The sequence below is a fragment of the Cottoperca gobio genome, chromosome 17 (assembly GCF_900634415.1).
Source record: "Cottoperca gobio chromosome 17, fCotGob3.1, whole genome shotgun sequence".
In the NCBI taxonomy this organism is placed as follows: domain Eukaryota; kingdom Metazoa; phylum Chordata; class Actinopteri; order Perciformes; family Bovichtidae; genus Cottoperca; species Cottoperca gobio.
The window spans coordinates 23,183,175-23,206,598 of record NC_041371.1 but is presented as its reverse complement, the minus strand read 5'-3'; the positions used below and the strand labels follow the sequence as shown (position 1 = coordinate 23,206,598).

The following is a 23,424-nucleotide window of genomic DNA, read 5'->3' as shown; positions in this document are numbered from 1 at the left end:
AATATTTTCACGGACCGGCCATTACACTGAAGTGGGAGCCCTGAGTTTGTGTCTCTGCAACGAGCCGGTCCAATATAGGGGTATAAATTCTTCACCAATAGTAAAAGGTTTCTTCATCTTAGCAATACGGTTAGTCACTAAGTATGACTCTCAGTGCACTTGTTGATATGGTGGCCATCAATAATTGTTTATGTCCTTCTCGTTAATGTTCTTTTCTTTTAAAAAACTCCAAGGGCTTGTCTTTTAATTCAGGGGGCTTGGTCGCCATGTTGCCTCATTTGCGAGCCTGTGTATTATGCAGAGCGGCGCATGAGAATCACCTGTAGCGATAAACTCGTATTTTAAGTAGGACTCCTGATATTGTCTTTTAAATGCAGCTTTCTTTTTCTTGGAAGTCGTAGGCTCTTCTTCTTTTGTCTTCTCATTGGGTCTATTCCCTTTTACAAAAAAAAGCTTTAAAGACGTTTGTTTTCCACTCATTTTTGCTAACTAGTGGGCTTAATTTTTGAAGTAGAGTATCACGTGACTGAGACCAGCGTCTTGACCTATGATCTTGACATGTGTCAAGAGACACAGACGCACATACGGATGTATCCGGTCATTTTTCAAAATAAAACATCTTTCAGATTGATAATCAATAAAATATTTTTTTTGTCATTCTTTCTGTGCGGCCCGGTACCAAATGACCCATGGACCGGTACCGATCTGCGGACCGGTGGTTGGGGACCACTGCGTTATTCCACATGAACCGAACAACTGCTCCCTTCGTCTCAGTCTGCTAACAGTCAGTTCTTGACCTCCTTGATATCCGTTGTCTCTTTAAAAAACCTAACTGGACTCTTTTGATCCAGCCACAGGCCTATTCCAAAACTGCCAATTTTATCAAAGATCTTACAAAAATAAGTTTTAATCAGTTACCAGTAAGGCTTTCATCTGTCCAATAGAGCTTCATCATTATTGGGTCGGTCCAATCTGTGAAACTGAACCAAACACCAATTAAGTTTTGTTGGACAATGTTAGTCCCTCTGCTTAAGAGTCATGTTTAACTTTAACCTCAACTACAAAGAGCAGATCCAGAGAGTTGTCCAGGGGCACTGTGTCCCTGTTGGTTGAGTTTAAGGTTGCTGTGATGGTGATCATTATATGATCTTTCCATTGTTGGTGACCTGTGCTGCTTTTATCTGAACGTATGATCATGTTGTGCCTTTGGTTGGGGGTTCTACCATCAGGAGATGTCCATGTTAGCTGTTATACAGTATATCTCAAAAGTGAGTACACCCTTTAGATTTTTGCAAATATTCTGTTATATCCTTTCAGGGGATAACATTATCCTACTGAAACTTTGATATAACTTAAAGTAGTCAGTGTGCTGCTTGAATAACAGTATAGATTTATTGTCCTTTGAAAATTACTCAGTACACAGCTGTTAATGTCTAAACAGCTGGCAACAAAAGTGAGTACACCCCATAGTGAACATGTCCTAATTGTGCCCAATGATGTTGTTTTCCCGCCCTGGTGTCATGTGACTCGTTAGTGTTACAAGGATTCAGGTGTAAATGATAAGCAGGGCTGTTAAATTTGGTGTTTTGGGCACAATTCTCTCTGAATGCTGGACAACATGGCACCTCATGGCAAGGAACTCTCTGAGCGGCTGAAAAAAAGGATTATTGCGCTTCACAAAGATGGCCTTAGCTATAAGAAGATTGCCAACACCATGAAAATGAGTTGCAGCACAGTGGCTAAGATCATACAGCGGTTTTCCAGGACAGGTTCCACTCGGAACAGGCCTCGCCAGGGTCGACCAAAGAAGTTGAGTCCACGTGCTCAGCGTCATATCCAGAGGTTGGTTTCCAAAAATAGACGTGCGAGTGCTTCCAGCATTGCTGCAGAGGTTGCAGAAGTGGGATGTCAGCCTGTCAGTGCCCAGACCATACGCCGCACACTGCATCAAATCGGTTTGTATGGCCGTCGCCCCAGACAGAAGCCCCTTCTGAAACCGATGCATAAGAAAGCCCGCAAACAGTTTGCTGAAGACAATGAATCCAAGAACATGAGTTACTGGAACCATGTCCTGTGGTCTGATGAGACCAAAATAAACCTGTTTGGGTCAGATGGTGTCCGGCGTGTGTGGCGGCACCCTGGTGAGAAGTACCAAGACAAATGTGTTTTGCCTACAGTCAAGCATGGTGGTGGCAGCATCATGGTCTGGGGCTGCATGAGTGCTGCCGGCACTGGGGAGCTGCATTTCATTGAGGGACACATGAATTCCAATATATACTGTGACATCCTGCAGCAGAGCATGATCCCCTCTCTTCGGAAACTGGGCCGTAGGGCAGTTTTCCAACATGATAATGACCCTAAACACACCTCCAAGATGACAACGGCCTTGCTGAAGAAGCTGAAGGTTAAGGTGATGGACTGGCCAAGTATGTCTCCAGACCTAAACCCAATTGAGCACATGTGGGGCATCCTCAAGAGGAAGGTGGAGGAGTGCAAGGTGTCCAACATCCGTGCGCTCCGTGATGTCGTCGTGGAGGAGTGGAAGAAGATTCCAGAAGCAACCTGTGCAGCTCTGGTGAATTCCATGCCCAGGAGGGTTAAAGCAGTGCTAGATAACAATGGTGGTCACACAAAATATTGACACTTTGGGCACAATTTAGACATGTTCACTATGGGGTGTACTCACTTTTGTTGCCAGCTGTTTAGACATTAACAGCTGTGTACTGAGTAATTTTCAAAGGACAATAAATCTATACTGTTATTCAAGCAGCACACTGACTACTTTAAGTTATATCAAAGTTTCAGTAGGATAATGTTATCCCCTGAAAGGATATAACAGAATATTTGCAAAAATCTAAAGGGTGTACTCACTTTTGAGATATACTGTATGTTCTTATTCAGGAAAATGGTGTCCCCCATTGATCATGTTGTTATTCAGACCTCTCGAGTAACAGCAATCTACTGAAGGCCAGGTGTTTGATACTTAAAGTCTTAAGTCCAATCTACATTTTGCTCGACTATTCAACTCAGCCTTTTAAGTTACAATTACTCAAAATCTTTCTTTAAATTTGGCGTCTTTATTATACATTGAAGTCAAATAGTTATGAGTTATAGTTATGTCCTTCTGGACATTTCTGCTGCGTTCGACACAGTGAACCCCCAGATTCTCCTTCACACCCTCCTATAACTGGAAGTCTGCTCTCGCCCTGCTCAAATCCTACCTAAAGGAACGTACCTACAGGCTAACTCGTTTCTTTCCCCAACCCGGACTGCAAGGAATGTGGGTGTGACACTGGAGGACCAACTGTCCTTCAATGCCAGCATTGCTGCAACTGCCCGCTCCTGCAGATACACTCTTTACCATATCAGGAGGATATGCTGCCTTCTGACCCAGAAGGCGACACAGGTTCTGGTTCAGGCTCTTGTCATTTCAAGCCTTGACTAATGCAACTCCCTCCTGGCTGGACTACCTACATGTGCCATCCAACCTCTACAGCTCATCCAGAATGCAGCAGCCTGACCTACCCAAGTTCTCCCACACTACACCGCTAGTCTGCTTCAAGATACTGGTACTGGCTTACCATGCTGTCAATAGATCATCCCCTTCCTTATTCCAGGTCATGGTCAAACCATAAACCCCAGCTCACTCACTTCCTCCTGCATTGACCAATCGGCTCACTATTCCCTCACTGCGAGTGGGACCCAGATACATTACATTACAGTTAATTTAGCTGACGCTAATACCCCTTAAATAAAACCTGCCTGTTTACTATCCTGGCTCCAAATTGGTGCAACGAGCTCCCTATTGATATCATGTCAGCAGACTGAAAACCCATTTGTTTTTGATAGCACATTGGCCAATACAAAAATTATAATAATAATTCTTATTTCTGTATGCAGCACTTAAATTGGTTTAGCTTATTTGGAGCTAATGGTTGTTTTGTTTTTCTATCGTTTCTGTATGTACATTACATTGGCTGGGCTTATTTGAAGTTATTCTACCGCACTTAAAATTATTTCACCTATTTGAAGCTAATGTACTTGCAAGATTCTTGCTGTTAGGAATTGGATTCTCATGATTGTTTAATCTTATTGTAAGTTGCTTTTTTCCCCCCAAAACAGTATGTTTATAAATTCTATAGCCCGTTGAATAAAGTTAAAATGCAGTTCAGAAACACAAGCACTTTGCCTGATGTGGGTTCTTTACTTCATCCATGACAACACTGCCTTCCAGCAGGTTTTGAAAAAAACTTCATCTTCCATCTGTGTTTACATTACATTACAGTTCATTTAGCTGATGCTTTTGACCAAAGCGACTTACAATAAGTGCAAACAATCATGAAGATACAACTCTGAACATCAAGAATCTTGCAAGTACATTAGCTTCAAACAGGTACAATCCTTTAAGTGCAGAAAAACAGCTTCAAATAAACCAAACAAAACTGCAACATACAGAAACAATAGAATATAAATTCAACTATTAGCTACAAATATGCCAAACCAATGTAAGTGCAACATACAAAGAACAGTTTTTTATTTGTTTCGTTTTTTTTTTCTCATTCGTCGAGGTGCAGTCGAAACAGGCGAGTTTTCAGTTTGCGGTGGAAGGTCTGACAAACCTATTGATAGCGTATCACTTACTTATACAAAACGTATCAGAGCGACTGGCCAACGGAGCTGGAAAAGTGCCATTTGGTTCACATCATGCTAATACTGGAGAACGGCTAGAATGTACTCTTGTCGCAGCCTCTCAGCATCCTCCATGCTCTTATGCTACTTATGCCTTACCTTATATCAATGTACACCAGCGTAGTGCCGATATTTTGTATACGCCAAATTTTTGTAAAAGTTATGCATTCGTTAGGGCATTCGTCTGATACGTTTTGTATAAGTAAGTTATACGCTATCAATAGGTTAGACATGCAGTATCTGTATGCGTTCACTTTTCCGATCCGATCCGATCCGATGAAAAGTTGGATGTATTTGGACTCTTACAAATTGTGAGCCATTTTTCCGCCATACGGATATGTGTGACAGGACCTTTAGGCACTACAATGTTTGGGCTAACAGTGTCCAAGTTCTTCTTACAATGTAACTTTTGTTTTTTTAAATGCCTTTTATTAATGTTGTATTGTTCCATTTTTAGGACATTCAGTTTATAATTATAGCAGCAAACAACTATGTGCTATGTAAAGCTATAGTGTAGTAATGTCTACCTGCGCAGAGAATTAAGTGTCTCTCCCTCTGTGTGTGTTGTAATCCCAGTTTCTCTGTGCTTTGTCTATGTAGCAGCCGGTCCGGCACTGTCAGCGCTGTTGACGTTGTTTAAACAGGTTATTTTCTCACTATTAGCACCGTAAGCTCCGATATTAAGACATGCTAACATATTAGGATGGTAGAAATGTGTACAGATTAATTTGATGTCTTTCATTAACTATGTAACCAAACTTAAGTTACTCTGCAGTGATTTGGTTTGCTTAATACAATAAATAAAGAGATGCAGCTCTGACGCATTCCATCAAAATTAGTTGGGAGTCGCAGCGGCCCGTTCTTAGAGAAATACGTCTTGCCATGAAAAAATGGATTGTGAGCTGTTTTGTTTATTTATGCATTTCTGAATGAATACAGTCTCAGCAAGTATTGTTTTGAAGCTCTTCCCAGCCCACAGCTGTTTATTGGCAAAGGCTAAATATTGTTTTTTTAAAAGATTATACATTGTGGTAGATAATTCACGCAAGGAATACATCGCTGGACCTTTAAATTGAATTCCAGTTAGATGTGCTACATTTGACGACAATTGGACAAAGTTAATTCCGGATTACTTCACAGGTGCTGAGTCTCACTCGGACGGCTCGGCTAACCCTGATCATGACGGAGAAAGTGAGTTGGAGGAATGTGAGGAGGACAGTGATAGAGATCATTGGAAGTATAAGTGTAGCTGCAATATTTACTGCTTTCTTTCTTTAAAAAAGTTATTTACATCAGGTGCTTATCATTACGACAACAGCTTAGAACAGGGGTCTTCAACATTTTTCAGGCCGAGGACCCCCAAACTGGTGTAGCATGGAGCAGGGACCCCCTGCTGCAGCGGTATTCAAACGAGAGGGGGGGGGGTTGTTGGAGTTCTGTGCAAGGGGGGGTTATTGGAGTTCTGTGTGAGGGGGGGTGCTGTCGGAGTTCTGTGCAAGGGGGGGGTGCTCTCCAAGTTGTGTGCGACGGGAGGGGGATGTGAATGTGCAAATAAATATACAAATATTTGCTTTATCTACAAACAATTTACAATTTATCTACAAAAGACCCCCCTGCAGTACCTCCATGGACCCCCTGGGGGTCGCGGACCCCCTGTTGACGACCTGTGGCTTAGAAGATAAACCAGAGTTGTGATGTAGAAGTATTACAAAAACAGTTCAAATATGTGTGGAACACCTTCTCCCATGCTGAGCCAAAACCCAAATGCCTGTTCCTCCAATTTGCAACCCTGGGTAATAGGGGGTAGAGACAGCACACCTGCAACAGACAAACAAATGAACACAAGACACATTCTAGCAGTCAGCAGCTAATTACACAGCAATCGAGATATCAAAATGAAAATATAAAAATTAAGATCAAATCAACTGATAAATTAACTAAAACGTGCAAGATTAAATCACTATGTCAAGTAAAAGATGCAAGTTTAAAACATGGCTACAGAGCTACTGAAAGAATATTTAAGCAGTAATGTGGCTTTGTGGCTGTTACATTCACATGCTTTTATGTATGCAGTCCCATGTGCACATTACTAGTATATGCATAAACATGAGTACTCGCATGGATATATACTTAGATGCATTTGAACGTAAGTGTGTTTGTGTAAAAATGTGTCTGTGATGACTAATGGCTAAATGAGGAGTGTGCTGTATAAACAGTTGAAAAGACGCAGAGGACTGCACTCCACCTCACTTAAAGCCTCGAGCAGGAGGCCCACACCTACACAACATGTCCATGAGCATCAACACAAGTATGCACGGCACATAAAGCACACATTAAACATAAAACAGCCACAAAAAGCACCACATGTATAAAAAACATTTACATACAGGAAAAGTCAGCTGGAACACACAACCACATGTTGTGACAGAAAATAGCTCAGACCATCAGAACCCTGCTGCATGTGTCTGATGATGATGTGATGAGCACAGTTGCCGTGGTGTTCATAACCTTACAGTAGCGTACATGGATCCAAAAAGGGTGGCTGGGTCGCAGTGACACTCTTGGTATACCTGCTGTCAGATGCTTCCCCAGAATTTCTGTCACATCATCGGCTTCTGCCTCTCTTCAGGTGTTTGGCCTGCAAGTTGTTGTACTTCTGTTACTTCTTTGATTGGATACATCATCTTTCACCGGTTAGAAGCACAAACATTAGGGTGATATTTAAATGTTTTGCTTGCACTCGTAGGGAGTGCTTGTTTTACATAGCCTAACAATGACTTTGCTGCAGACACTAACCATGCACTTGTGAACAGGACAGACACCGGAAGGACAATTTGTGCGCTTCTAATATTCTTTTACTCATATCAGTTTACCTTGAACATGTTTATTTTCATGGTGGTCTATGTAGCATAATGTAGGATTGTAATGTTAAATTAGCAATCACAACATTTGTAGGGATGCACGTAAGCTATTTTAATATAATTATGGTTATGATTTAAAAGGTAACAAAGTAGCTCACCCACCGGTAGCTCACCCGGCAGCTCACCCGGCAGCTCACCCGGCAGCTCACCCGGCAGCTCACCCGACAGCTCACCCGGCAGCTCACCCGGCAGCTCACCCGGCAGCTCACCCGGCAGCTCACCCGGTAGGCTCAGGTGACCCATATACAAAGGTTGAGTCCTTGCCACAGCGGCCTGTGGTTCGAGTTAGACCCGTGGCCATTTGTTGTATGTCGTTCCCCTTCTCTCTCTCCCCCTTTCACAATCTTCACTACTCTCTATCATAAAAGCATGAAAAGCTTTTTGAATACTACATGATTTCCTTTACAATTTATGTCATCAAAGCCCATACAAATTGTGATGCTGTTATAAAAAGTGTTAAGGGACTGATGTAAAAATTATTTAAGACCATACTAAAATAATCTTGTTTCCATTCATGCTGATTACAACAGCATGGGAAGAGCACAAATGCTACTATTTTCTCCCTTTAAATAACGCAGAGGAAAGTACAAAGAATAATAATAATAATAATAATAATAATATAATAATAATAATAATAATATTAATAATAATAATAAGCTTTATTTGTATAGCACCTTTCATACAAGAGTCGCAGCCCAAAGTGCTTCACAGCAAAACATAGTAGACATAGACAGAGCATTTACAGTACAATAATCACAGTGTTGATGTAAATGAGTGTGAAGTAGCATTAAAAATAGTATAAAAATAGCAGAATTAAAATAGTATAAAATAGCAGAATTAAAATAGTATAAAATAGCATTGCATAGCATGCGTCACACGCACACATATCAAAAGTGCCTGCACCTGCTTTAGCATTGTTCTTACCCCCTGTGGCCCTTCTCATCAGTCTGTGTGTGTGTGTGTGTGTGTGTGTGTGTGTGTGTGTGTGTGTGTGTGTGTGTGTGTGTGTGTGTGCGTGTGTGTGTGTCTGTGTGTGTGTGTGTGTGTGTGTGTGTGTGTGTGTGTGTGTGTGTGTGTGCACTTGTAGATTAAGGGTTTTAATGACTTATGCTGTCATTCACACACACACACACACACAAACACACACACACACACACACACACACACACACACACACACACACACACACACACACACACACACAGACACACACATAAAGGAGTGTACCAAAGACTGGTCAATATTCATTTAGTGGAATTGTATTAGTGTCGGTGGACAGTTAAAAGATATTGAGTTAAGTTCAGTTGGTGTGTTGGAAGATGTAGGCTAATGTCATGACCGCATCCTCAGTAGGTTAATCACATGATTTCATCAACAGTATGCTAATGACGATCCTCTTCAGTAGATCTACAGATTTTGCCGGTTTCTCTGGTGATTAAACTATTTGAAAACACAAGCTCATTGTTCGTCACAATATATTTACACTGAGGGAGTGCTCTACGCAGCTGGAAACAAAATAGAGAAAGCACCTGGTATCAAAAGTGAGCCGAGTTGAGCAGAGCAGAGCCATACCGAGCATGCTTTAACGCTCAAGGGCCCTTATCCTGATTTCTCTCTCCTCCGGCTTACTACTCTTTAGTTTCGTAAAGTCTATATCCATACAGAATGGAGTTAAAGTGCACTGTATGTTTATGTGAATGCAGTATGTGTGATGTAAGGTAGTACTGCTGACCTAGATTATGCTCCAGTCTGTCATAGCAAACTGAACAAGCCAATCAAATAAAAACCCTGGTGGAAGAATCACAGCCATCATTGTTATAATCATGCAATCATACAAACACAACAGACGACATAGTTCACTTATCTTTGGCAGAATAAGAACTACTTTCAGCCAGTTGTCCCCTGATGAATGTTGTTGGGACAAAATGGTTCCTTTCTTTCTGATACAAAGCAACTTTTTTGTGATTATATCCCAGAATCTCTCTAAATGGACTGGGCCTTTATTTTGTTGTTATTGTTGTTGTGGTACTTTCAGGAAATGTGGTCTCCCAGTATCTGATGAAAGATTCCAAGGTTGTTACATTATGTTTACTACGTGGCATGCTTACTTTTATCACAGCCCAACACTCTGCACCAGGTAGAGGTAGAAAACATGGTTAAGAATGATGGAAGACAGCATGAAGGGACCACAAAATAGGGAGGAAATAAGAAAGACCAAAATCAAAAGGCTAGGTGAGAAACTCATTCTTTCTAACATCAAATCTAGCAGAATTAACACGTTTGCCACCTGCTTTCTATCTGCTGATCAGCACTTCAGTTCACTCAACAACGTGTAAAAGATCACATTGGCTTTTAATGATAGGTCAGTGGAACCTTCACAAAGGTTCTTCACAATACCCGAGCACAATAAGACCATTTACACCTAGCCATTTAAGATATGCCTGATATTTACAACCATGTGTAAATGCAACCAAGAAGCATTAGAGATGCATTTGAATCAGATTGCTAGTTTTGCTTTCTTCTTTACACATTGCAAAGCATAAGGAAAAAGCAGTTTTAACATACAGAATCCACGGCGCGGATTCTATTTAGTTCCCTCCTCTCCTTTCCTCCGCTATGTCTCTGACTGTAGGTGTGTGTGTGTGTGTGTATGTGTGTGTGTGTGTGTGTGTGTGTGTGTGTGTGTGTGTGTGTATGTGTGTGTCGGGAGTTAAGCCCCGACCTTCGCAAAACACAGCGGAGGAGAGAATGTGAATGCGCAGAGACAAAAAAACACCTTGAATTTCAGGGGGGGCGCGGGGCTCCTGAAACAACGGTAGGAGAAACACTGAGTATGTACATATAAAGTATATGTATATACGTATATATGTATATATATATATATATATATATATAAGACATACATATAAGATATTACACATATATAACTATCCATCCACTATCCATGCTGAGGGGGAAAGCACATCGTCGTTTCGTGGGGACGGGGTGAACGATAAACAGAGTAGAAGTCTGGGTGAGAATACCGTGCTCTCTGCCTAGCTGTTGATTACCATCATATTCCTTAAACAGGGCATTTCTCTTTCCCGAGGCCCCTGTTGTATGATGACAACAGCTTTTTCCTCCAGGAGTTGTATGTTTAGGTTCACTAACGCTGCCATGAGGCTCTGCTGCTTCTCCTGTGGCCAATCATCTAGACCTCCTTCTGATGCTGATGGTGAGTGTCAGATCTCTAGTTGGGGTAGCAGCCGTCACTGGCATGATCTCCAGGATCTGTCCTGCATTTTTGTACCAATACCAGCTGTGGCACTTCGTTTGTGTAGAAACACTTCTTGATGGCTAGCCTGCTGCCTATAGCGATGCAGATGAATGCTCTGTTGCTCAGATGTGCTGAGAAGATGCGAGTTCCATCTTGGTATTGCCACATTTTCACAAACACTGGACAATGTGTTTCCACGGTGTAGCACACTGGAATGGACACCAAAGGTAGTAATGGTGTTCTACCATGGCATCCTCATTGTCGAGTGGTTAAGGAAGTTATCTCGATAACAGTTTGCACACCACATAGCCGATTTGACGTCCCAGAGGTAGCCTCTTTGTCCTGCAGTTAGAATCACCCTGTAAGTGGTGATAGCATAGAGCAGGGGTGTCAAACATACGATGATGATTCTGCAAAGTGTAAAAATTACAGAAAAGAAATGAACTGCAATTATTCAATAAAAGTAACTGGTATTTCAAATGTGTCCACTGGGGGTCGCACACAACACTGCCAAGCAAGCAAACTGTTCATGCTGAAGCTGCCGGGTTCTGTCAACATTACACTCGCAGCCTCATTACCCAAAAGGTCTTTGTCAAAAAAGGAGAGAGTGTAGAGCTTTCCAAGAAAAATGGACCGTTTCCTATTTATTCACAGAGAAGTTTTACCCTTAATTAACACCTTGTTATTAAATATGATCAACCTGTCTCTATTATCTGGCTACGTACCAAAATCCTTTAAAGTAGCTGTAATAAAACCACTTCTTAAAAATCCTAGTCTTGATCCAGAGGTTTTAGCCAACTATAGGCTGATATCTAACCTTCACTTTCTCGCTATGATCCTTCATAAAGCAGTCGCAAAACAGTTGTGTGATTGTTTACATAATAATAGTTTATTTGAGGTTATTCAATCTAGATTTAGAGTTCATCATAGCACAGAGACGGCACTGGTGAAAGTTATCAATAACCTTCTATTGGCATCAGACAAAGGACTTGTCTCTGTTCTTGTCTTGTTAGACCTCAGTGTTGCTTTCAACACTGTTGATCATGACATTCTACTACAGAGACTGGAACATTGTGTTGGCATAAAAGGAACCGCATTAAGGTGGTTCAAGTCCTATTTATCTGAGCGATCTCAATTTGTATGTGTTAACCATAAATCCTCCCATGACAGCCAAAGTCAGTCTTGGAGTTCCGCAGGGTTCTGTACTTGGACCGATTCTATTCACCTTATATATGCTTCCTTTGGGCAAAATTATAAGGAACCACTCTATAAACTTTCATCGTTATGCGGATGATACCCAATTATATCTATCAATTAAACCAGACGAAACCAATCAATTGGCTAAACTTCAAGCATGCCTTAAGGACATAAAAACTTGGATGTCTCCAGCCTCAGCCCTAGAGCGCTTATTCTGAGGATACAACATCCTCCTCCTCTTTGCTGTAGCTTCAATGTTAAGGTTATGTAATATGCCAATAAGGCCATGATCATTGCTGCTTCGAAGGCCGTATTTTACGTACAGTGCCCTCCAGAATTATTGGGTGTGCCAATACTTTTCGTCGCAGATCATCTGTGTTCTCGGGTCTTTCCCATAGTGATGAATGACAAAGCAAATTGTGGCCTGTGTCACCTCATATTAATACCCCAGTGAAACAGGAAGTCATGGTTGACCACTTAAGAGTTCCTAATCAAACAGGTGAACCTAAAAATGTAAGATAAAAAAATATTTATTTAAAGTAAAAAATATATTTTATTTCAATCATTTTACTTTAGTGAAAATGTTACATTTTTGTGAATATTTTGAGTGAAAGGCCAAAACGCTAAATGACCAAAAAAAAGGTTCAGCCTGTTTTTGCTCATTTTTTACTGAAGGGGTGCCAATAATTCTGGAGGGCACTGTATCTCAGGGGTGCTTAGAATATTGTGACCGTATCTAGGATCATCCTGAGCAGGACGGCTGCTCCTTGACAACATCCTAGACGAGTGCTGTCAATGTTGTATCAGCTCATAATGTAGGTAATGAACATAGAGACATCTAGGTCTTGCTGCTCAAACATTACGCCATTAATGATGACCCTGGCGCACCCCTACAGTAAGGCCAGTATTATTAGTGGTTGGTTGAAGGACCATTGTCCAGTGCAGAAATAGGCAAACCAGATGAGGAGGAGGCTGAACAACTCCACAGTACTCACTTTGTAGATGAGGGTTTCTTGGTTGGTTAAGGCGGTAGTGTTGTTGGCCATGGTTCAAGCGGCTGGTCGGTTATGAAGTGGCTGTCTTGGTTTTGTTGAATTCAGGAAGTGTACTGGCTAAGGTTGCTCCGTGCCTGTGGTCTTTTAGGCGAGTTTGTCACTCTCCTTTACGGAGGAGGGGTTTCTGGTCTTCTTCTCGTTTTGGAGGTTTCCTCCCTCTGCTGGGACAAAGGGTGGCCTCGACTCCGCCCTTAAGTATTAGCCAGCCGACTGCAGCCATGATGATAAATCCAACGAATGTCACCAATTATGGCCAAAGTTCAGCTAGAAAATCAGCCAGCCATTCTCCTAGCACTGAGGCACAATGATGGCCATCTGGGCTTTTACCCTTCCACTGTTTCTGTCTGGTGTGCTGTGGGACTTCAGTGGATCCAGAACTTGCCTTACTTGACACCCTTTAGCTTGTTCCACTTGGAGCAGTCTTCCGTCCCAACTTTGGATTGCGGCAGTGGCAGTGTTGGAGGTATTCTCCGTCCCATTGGCATGCACAAAGGCGGGTTCAGGCTTCTTCTCTCGTAGGTCGCACTAGGTAATGATGATCAGCCTGGGCAGAGTTGTTATTTTGCATAGTCCACAGATGTAGGCATCCAGGATTTTCACAGGTTTCTCATGACCTTTCAATTGGACCATTAAGCTTTTTGAACATACCACACAGTTGTTCCCAACTGCTTTCCACTCCAATATCTCCTTTTCTTCTGAGAGGAATCCTTTTTTAGCATAATCCAATTTCTTCAAGACTCTGCTTTCCCAGATGCCCGAGGTCGCTCTTCTCATGGCCTGGGGCTGGCTTCTTGTCCTCTGTGCCCCGCCCCACTTCTTGACACGTGAATGGGCGTTGACTCAGATCCTCTTAAGGGGAGGGCCTGTCAGCTCGACATTTTTCGTTCAGGGCCTTTCTCACCTCCAGGTAATTAGTGCTCCACTTTCTAGCATTTATACCAACCCAGACCAATGGTTTTTGCCACCCCTCCTTTTGCTTGTGGTGTGTATAGAAGGGAGTATATTCTCACTACCTGCATGGATTACTCCAGTTGTGAAATTTTAAAATGTGTACCATTGTGTGTTCGGAACTCCTTGGGTACTCCCAGGGCACTGCAAATGTGGTCCAACATGCTAACAATGCTACTGTCGTTAGCCTTACTGGCTGATCTCACAACTACACATCCTGACATAGAGTCCACAAGCACCAAAAGGTATTTCTCACCTTTTTTCCCTGTTACCCCTATGCAAACCAATCCCCAGGGACAGGTGCTTTTAATGTTTGAGCCTGCAACCATGTGTTCTGCGACTTGTGTTATATTGTCCATAAACAGCATAGTCTTTAACACGATGTATTCGGCTTTGGGTAACCCAGAACTGTTGCTTGTCCAATCATTTCCGTGTTGGTGGGCCGCCTGCATGGCCCAGCACTTAATGTATGGGCTGCACCACATCCACCACGGATACTTCTGGGACCATCCGGTCATCGGGTGTTTTGTACCACTTCTCGATCCCAAAAATGACTATCTTTCTCTGTTGCACATAGCTGTCCTCTTTATCGTTTCTTTGCCAATATGCCCCCTCTTTCCTGTGTGCTTTCTGATGCACTATGTCTAGGTCCATGTGGAACCGTAGCTCGGCTATCTTCTTCCATAGATACCGGTATGCGACAACTTTTCCGTTGCCTCCGCCTTATCCATTTGGATCCAATGGAATTTTTCTCTTTATCCAATGCACCCTTCACCCACTCTTCTTTCGAATTTCATGCCGTCACTGTAACAAAGCCGGTTACATTAAATATTGTTGTTCTCTACTGTCCTCCAGGTCCTTTGGGGGAGTTTTTGGAGGAATTGGATGTTCTCCTGTCCAACATCCCTGAAAAAGGCCCTCCGCTCGTAGTTCTCAGTGACTTCAACATCCACTCAGAGAAGTCAACAGACTTAATATCTCTCGTATCTTCTTTTGCTCTCTCCCTGTGTCCGTCCCCTCCTACTCACAAAGCTGGCAACCACCTCAACCTCATATTCAGCAGAAACTGCTCTACCTCAAACCTCTCTGTAACCCCAATTCACATCTCTGATCACTTTTTCATATCCTTACTCTCTCGCCCTCTCCCAATCTAACAAACTTACCTTCCCGAAAACTGTACCTCTCCGCCGTAACCTTCGCTCCCTCTCTCCCTCCTCTCTTGCCTCAACTGTCCTCTCAGCCCTTCCTTCTCCTGACTCCTTCTCACTCATGCTTGCTAACTCTACCACAGACACTCTCCTCTTTACGTCCTCTCACGTTACAGAAAGTTCGACAGTCCCCTCCAGCTCCCTGGTTGAATGACTCTGTGCATGCTAACAGAACCATCCTACGGGAAGCTGAAAGAAATTGACTGAAATCAAAACACCCTGACGACCTCCTTGCTTCTCAAACTCTTCTCTCTCTTTCTCTTCTTCTATTTCAGAAGCAAAAAGCACTTTCTTCCAGCAAAAGATTCAATCCTTTTTCTCCAACACCAAAAACCTCTTCTCTATCTTCTCCACCCTCCTCGATCCTCCCAGTCATCCACCTCCTTCTTCCCTCCTACCGTCCCACTTCGTCAACTACTTTGTGAAAAAGATAGATGACCTACGCTCTTCATTTTCCGATTTACCGACTAACATCAACTGTTCACCATCCACATCACTTCCCCCCACTCTTACTTCTTTCTCCCCCCTCTCTTCAAATTAAGTTATATCTCTCGTTACCTCTGCCCGTCCTACCAACTGCCCTCTGGACCGTATCCCCTCTCACCTTCTCCAGTCTATTGCTCCTGAACCTCCTTCCTTTTCTTACCCATCTCATCAAAACTTCCTTAACTGGTTGCTTTCCTAACAATCTTAAGGAGGCAAGAGTGAACCCTCTCTTAAATAATCCGTTACTCGACCCCTCTGAAGTGAACAACTACAGACCTGTTTCTCTTCTTTATTTTCTTTCGAAAACACTTGAGCGTACAGTCTTTAATCAACTCTCGTCTTACCTTCACCAGAACAATGTGGTTTCTTAGAACTATTTCTGATCAAGTATACCCCGGCCTTTAACAGTATATGAACTGAGTGGTGCACAGCTCTTGTACTTTCAGGTCAAGGTTGCAACAGGTTTTAAAAATGTTACTCTGCCATTAGCTCTTACTCACACCTTGAATATTTGAGCAACTGTGTATCGCAGAAGATAATTTTTACCACAAATGTGCTAAATGTTTATTGACCATCCCTTCAAATAAAAAAATGCTTAAATGTCTGTATGTCATTTTTGCAGTGGTTGCAATGAAAATGGATAGTGAAGGAGTTACATGCTTTATTTTAATATAATGCAATTTACCAGTTTTCTTACCCAGTCTATAGTTTCTTTCTCATGTAACTTCTTCACTATCCATGAGAACAATGAAATGTTCTACCTGAAGATAGAACAGAAAATGCAAATTATATATTAGTATTAGTCCTGGATGGAGGGCAGGTTGGTGACAATGATTTTTTTATGCAGTTCTGACTGTCTCTTGTAGTGTGTTCCTGCTTTGATTGGTGGCTGATTCAAACCACACAGTGATGGACTTGCAGAGAACAGCCTGGATTATGGCAGTATAGAACTGGTGCAGGAAGTACATCCTCTAATTGGCCATTTTACTTATGGTGTCTACGTTAAGTCCACTGCAGGTCCTGGGAAATGGTGGATCGCAGAAACCTGAAGGTTCCACAGCAGACACAGTGCTGTTCAGAATGGTTATGGGGGCATTTGTGAGGGGACCCTCCTGAGGTTGACAAGTTAATTGTTGATAGTTTTAAAGTTCCTGTCTAGTGATTATAACCAGAGAGCAGAAAAGTGAAAAAATAAACAAAAACAGTACTAAAGCGCGCAACACAGATGCTGCCATCCAAGGTGCCTTCTTGCTGTAGTATATAGAAAGTTTCTTTTTTATTTTATTCATCATTATACAGTAACAGTTGTTATTGTAGCTATGCTGGTATCTATTATTACTCAAGGGGCTGTCTGATTCCAATCAATCAACAATCACCATTCATTTCATACAGGTAGACGTCATAGGAGGAAGCTAAAAGAGATAAAATATTAAATAGAAGAAAAATAATATTGGTATAGAAATGACCCCTCCTGGCTTTTATGTGTCCATAAAACCTTTTTGCAAATTTTTCATTGCAATTAAAAGAAATGGGAAATAAATTGTTTTTGAAAATCAAAATGACTGCTCCATTTTTCATGTAATCTCAATACATCATTATGAATAGATTCACATAATTGTAGTTCACGAGAAACATTCACTAATATGCTTTTGATTTAGCTGAAACTTTGAGGAACATTGTAATAAAAAACAAACTTTTTTGTTCAGTGCAGAGGTTCTCAATTTAAACCAGAAGAGATTTGTTTAGATTTATTAGTATTGTACTTGTCAAAGCTCAATGTTAAGCAGCAGAACATTCAACCACCCCCGTCTATGAATGACATTAATTGACGTTTGCGTAATAGAACTCTACACTGCTTCCTGTATTAAAAACAAAATACTCAATCACACCCAACACAGCGCTAACATACAGTGCTAACATACAGCACTAACATACAACTGTAACTAGAGCCTATTTCCTTCCTACTGCAGTGAAAACAGTTTTGACCAATTACAGCAATGTTTCACAATTAAACTTGCAGCCAACATATTAAAAGAGTGCTGTTTGTGTGGCTCAAGCAATCGTAAATGTAAAGAACATTAACACATTTAGTCAAATGGCACAGCTAAGATAGCTCAGGCTAATGTTGCTACAGTATTATAATTGATTCTACATCCTACCTGTCTCAGTAGCCTCTATAACATTAGAAATGTTGTTAAGTCTTTGTTCTCCAATTTACTATATGTAAGAAACATAGACAAACATGCAAATGCAGACATTGAGATACACACGCACACGCACACACTGATGAGCTCATGTCTGATATTGCAGGTTAATCTGTATTGAGGCTCTTGTTCCTGACAAATAAGTGCTGGGGACAAACAGTGAAGCGGCGTGGTGATGTCAGTACAACGCCTTCTCTTAATTAAAAAGCTTGTCTCTGTTATACCTGATATCTGTGTGGGGGAGATAAGGTGGAGTGGTGGTGTATAAGAGAGAACAAACAATGACACTGCGTGTGTGTGTGTGTGTGTGTGTGTGTGTGTGTGTGTGTGTGTGTGTGTGTGTGTGTGTGTGTGTGTGTGTGTGTTATTCAACCTCATCAAATACATTTAAAAAAAGATTTGAATCCATACAGAATTATAATAACATCATTTATAGCAGCCATGTTATAATAGGAAAGTGTAATCTTTTTTTACAAAACTAATAATGTATATTAGTCAGGTTTAAATAAATAAATAAAATACATTTCCAGCCTTCAACATCCACTTCCCTGTCTCTCTTATTCTCTCACGTCCTGTTTAAATCCAGATGGCTTGTTGTCACCATCTAGTGTCACAGCTAAAGCAAGGTATTACTACTCCGTGTCACTAAAAATGGTCAACACAGTTGATTTGATTTACTAATGATACAACATGAGAAATGGATAGGCATAATTAAATAAAAAAGTATGTGCATGTATAGGTTGTAATTTCAAAATCTGCATTTGCAGAGGGAGAAATGTAATTTAGTACTTTGCAAATTTTCTAGTTTTCACTTTTTCCTTGCTTATTAATTAAAGCACATCATGTGACACATGTGCATGCCATCACATTTTAAGTCCCATAAATAGTTAATATATATATCTTGGAGAGGATCGGTACTAAAACACTGTCTACCTGTCTCCCAAACAAGACAGACAGAGGTTAAGTGAATCTTTCCTTCATGTGTTTCCCCCCTGGTCCTACAGTGTCTACTGTGTGTCCACTAATTTTAGGTTTAGATTTCCATTTACTCTATTACTCTTCCTGCTACTTGTAATTTAACAATGGGTAAATGTTGGGGTGAAAAAACATTATTTACTATTTCACAAGCCAATTCAGTTCTTTAACTGTGTGTGTTCACCCATCTCCAGGTGCCCTTCCTATCTCCTCTGGTTGTCATAAGCCCTGGTGACCCAAACCTCCTTACAATATGCGACCTGCAGGCCCCCTCCTATCTCACTGACCTCATCTCCCTCTACCAACCCCTGCGGTCCCTCAGATCCACCTCAGCTGGTCTCCTTTCCACCCCCAAATCCAAGCTGCGCAGCTTTGGAGACAGAGCCTTCTCCAGGGCAGCACCCAGGCTCTGGAACTCCCTCCCCCAAGACATCCGTGACTCTCAGTCCCTCTCCATATTTCAGTCACGCCTCAAGACGCACCTCTTCTCAACTATCATTTGCTAGCCCCCTGTTAACCGTATTATTATTATTATTATTATTATTATTATTATTATTATTATTTCTTTTCCTTTTCCTTTTCCTTTTCCTTTTCCTTTTCCTTTTCCTTTTCCTTTTCCTTTCCTTTCCTTTCTCTTTCCCTTTCCCTTTCTTCCCTTTCTTCCCTTTCTTCCATTTCTTCCATTTCTTCCCTCGTCCTAACCCCTCCCCCCACTTCCCCTACTATTGTAAAGCGGCTTTAAGGTATTGAAAAGCGCTATATAAATTCCATTTATTATTATTATTATTATTATTATTATTATTATTGACACAGTCACGTCTTCTTCTGGACCATATCACCAACACTCATCTTCCTCCTCCGATCCTGGTTCTAAACATTCCTTAACCAAGTGTTACCACACCAAAAACATAAATGTTGTCCTCTACGGCAGTGGTCCCTAACCACCGGTCCGTGGGTCATTTAAAAAGAAAAAAATATTTTATTTTGAAAGGTTTTATTTTGAAATATCACCGGATACATCTGTCTGTGCGTCTGTGTCTTTTGACACGTGTCAAGATGCTCGTCTGTCACCTGATACTTTACTTAAAAAAATTAAAGACAATATCAGGAGTCCTACTTAGAATACGTGTTTATCGCTACAGGTGATTCTCATGCGCTGCTCTGTATAATATACAGGCTCACAAACGAGGCAACGAAGCCTTCATAACGGCTTCGCCGGCACCTGGCATTAAAAGACAAACCCTTGGAGTTTTTTGAAAGAAAACAACATGAACAAGAAGGACATAAACAATTACTGATGGCCACCACATCAACACATGCGAGTGCACTGAGAGCGTCATACTTAGTGACTAACTGTATCTCTAAGGCGAAGAAACCTTTTACCATTGGTGAATAATTTATACCCCTATATTGGACCACCTCGTTGCAGAGACACAAGCTCAGGGCTCCCACTAATTCAGCGTAATGGTGAGTTTTTTTATGCACTTTATATTTGTTCCCCCCCCGTTCCGCAAACATATTGTCTTACATGAAACCAGTCCGTGGCATAAAAAAGGTTGGAGACCGCTGCTCTATGGCCTCTGCCCCTTTGAACCTCCTGCTCAAAGGCTTGGAGCTGTGCCATCTGCAAATGCTCTACCATCTTATCTTTTCTTTTGATCGCTTATTCTGAGGCATTATTCGTCACATTCTCTGCATGGTGGGTGTATGTGAGGATGGGTTACAATCATCCTCTTTTCAGTTCAATACAGTGTTTTTGGACGTGGCTCAAAATGCGCATCAAAATACAACTGTCTCTTGCCCAGGCTGAGGATGGTCCTTTGGGAGCTCTGCACCCTTTTCCAGAGGGACTGGTAACGAGTAAATCTCTGTCAGCGTGTTGTCTGGTTCTGGCAAACACAGGTGGCGAGGCAAGGGGAGGCGGTTCTAGATACAGGCTTTCTGTTGTTGGTTCAACTCTGGATCGTTGTCCTTCATATGGCAGAGGAGAATTAAGTCTTCTGCTTGTACCCAGTTCGTAGTTCTGCCCAGGAGGGTCTGGGCTTTCACCTAGGTAGTCCCTAGTGCCCTTGGGTAACGTGTTCCCAAGGTACCAAGCACCAAACCCTGGGGGACGCCTTGGGACAGGGGAGCAGGTGCAGTTGTTGATGTTGATGAACTGTTGCCGATTTCAACCAGGAGAGAGCAGTACCGGTGATGTTTAGGGAGGTTTCGAGACGGGAGATGGTGGATGGTGTCAAAAGCTGCAGTGATATAATTGTATTTTCAATCTGCGAAACCCCACTATTACTCAGAACAGCAGTAAAATCAGCAGCACAAACAAATAGATGTTAACTAAAATGTTAAATCGCTTTACTCAAGTGTAAGTTTTATTCTATTATTCTTCCTAATATTAGTTCTTCTTATAATTTCTTATCATTATAATGATATTATTTTATCTTAACATTTATAATAGACCTAATATCTTCCTAACATCGCTTTCTTATTTATTTATTAGAACGTGTATCAGACATCACAACATGATTTACAGCAGGATTTACAGCATTCAGTACTGTATTGACTGATTATCAGTGAGATATTATGTGTATCAGACATCTTCAATAACTCTAGTTACCCTCAACTAATGTATCAGACACTCACCTTTTTAAATGGTATTATCCCCTCGGGATGCCGTATTGAGAAGATCAGCTCTCTCCTCCCAACTCGCAGCCTCTTCTCCTCCCTGCGGTCAGTTACCCTCGCCCAGGGAGAGGTATTGCCTCCAGGACCCAGTTTCTGGCTGTGCACAGTTTACCAGGATAGATAGATTAAAAAATCTCTCAAGCAGATATAAGCAGACTAAAATATTGTGGCAATTTAAATCTTTAAATCTTTAAAAAATATAAACTGTTAATGTCTGTGAAAAGTGAGGCAACAAATGCACAAAACACAATATTTTACAGTTCGTATTCGTATATCAATCCTCCTACATATCTTTAAATGCTTGCAAGCATGTCGTCCTCCTTGTGAGTATACAGCCTTTTAAAGAGTTCAGAAAAAGCTACGATAAAACACATACATGTCGGAGTTGCCAAAGAAGACAAGTGTGGTGATACTCCCTAGGGAACTAGAGGGACACCTGCATGCAACCGCGACTCACTGCAAGGAATCCTCTGACTGTTGTTTGTGCTTTTGCACAGTTGGTTCCAAGTTTACTGTTTCTAGCTGTGTCCAGCTGATAGCAATTTGAGCATAGGTATAATATAGCATATAATGGCCATGCCCACATTCATCAATCATTATGACACATGCGTTGGTAGGCCTATCCCCCAAAATGTACTGAAGATATCTTCCGAAATGTATGATGACTTGGCTAATCGTTAATTAATTATGACCAATTTCCTGCTAAGTACCGTCATTGCAAAGTTTCTTTTATTAAAAGCGGCCAAGTTTTTTGACCCATCTTGCTCATTTACTAAATATTTTTTTATTTCTGTCCCGCAATACTGTATACCAAATTTGGTGTTCATTGAGTCAAACTTTTTAAAAAGTCTATTCATATATAGTTTATGGCACAAATTACAAAATCCATTAAATGGTGGACTTCTATGGTGCAAGAGACTATTTTGTAGAGCACATTGAGCTGGATATGTGTGCCGAATTTCAAGTCAATCGGACCTACAGTGTGATGGCTTGGCTTTTCCAAAATGGCGTCTTTGGGTGTTAATTACGGCGCCACCATGTGTCCTATTCGGGGTCATTTTTTTGGGAAGCATTTGCTCATGATTTCCAGTTATTGGTCCAAGTTTCACTTTCTAGCACATTCTAGCTCACAGCAAACTGGTGGAAGATAACGAATATTAATAAACCGACACAAACTACCCCTCGGGGGTTGAACCCTAAAAATCTACGTCACCTGAAAACATGAAAAACTCAGCAACTGGTTGAGCTGTAAAAACTACATTTTCCAGAAGATGGCAGTGTTTGACAAAGCATTAAGATGACACTCCTTCTTTGAGATGTCCTTGTAACCAGAACAGCTGAAATGAGGTGGACTGTTGCTGTCTTCATGGTTGTTTGAGTTTAGAAGTCATGAATATGTACAATTTACTGTCCAGAGGCTTTAAATTTGAATGTCATTTACCAGGACAAGGGAATAAAAGCAGTACAGCTTCCTCGGATGTTCTAATTTTTCAATTCCTGCATTCAAGATTGTTAGCACAGCAACCACAGTATCAGATACAGTTATTATTAATACAGGAGTAACGACATACAGTTTTGTGAATTTATTGGAATTACAGGGGAAATGTTAATTTTTGCAATTTAATTAACTAATTTGTTGAAAAAACTAAATACAAGATTGCATTGTAAATGTATTAAAAGTCCAACAAAGAATGAAAACAGAATTTAATATCCGTAATAAATATTCACACTAACTCCAAATTATGATAGGCAACAGTAATAATAATAATTATCATTATTTATATTATATTACATCAAGTAGAA

General features: G+C 41.2%; 1 long non-coding RNA gene across 1 annotated transcript; it reads right to left on the bottom strand.

Annotated features, from left to right (window-relative positions):
- Nucleotides 1-20,430: 20,430 nt before the first annotated feature.
- LOC115022987 (uncharacterized) lies at nt 20,431-22,136 on the bottom strand. Its single transcript, XR_003833973.1, has 3 exons — nt 21,998-22,136; nt 21,580-21,718; nt 20,431-21,182 (listed from the first exon to the last, which is right to left on the bottom strand). It is a non-coding gene; the product is annotated as an uncharacterized LOC115022987 (long non-coding RNA).
- Between the last annotated feature and the right edge of the window lie 1,288 nt (nt 22,137-23,424).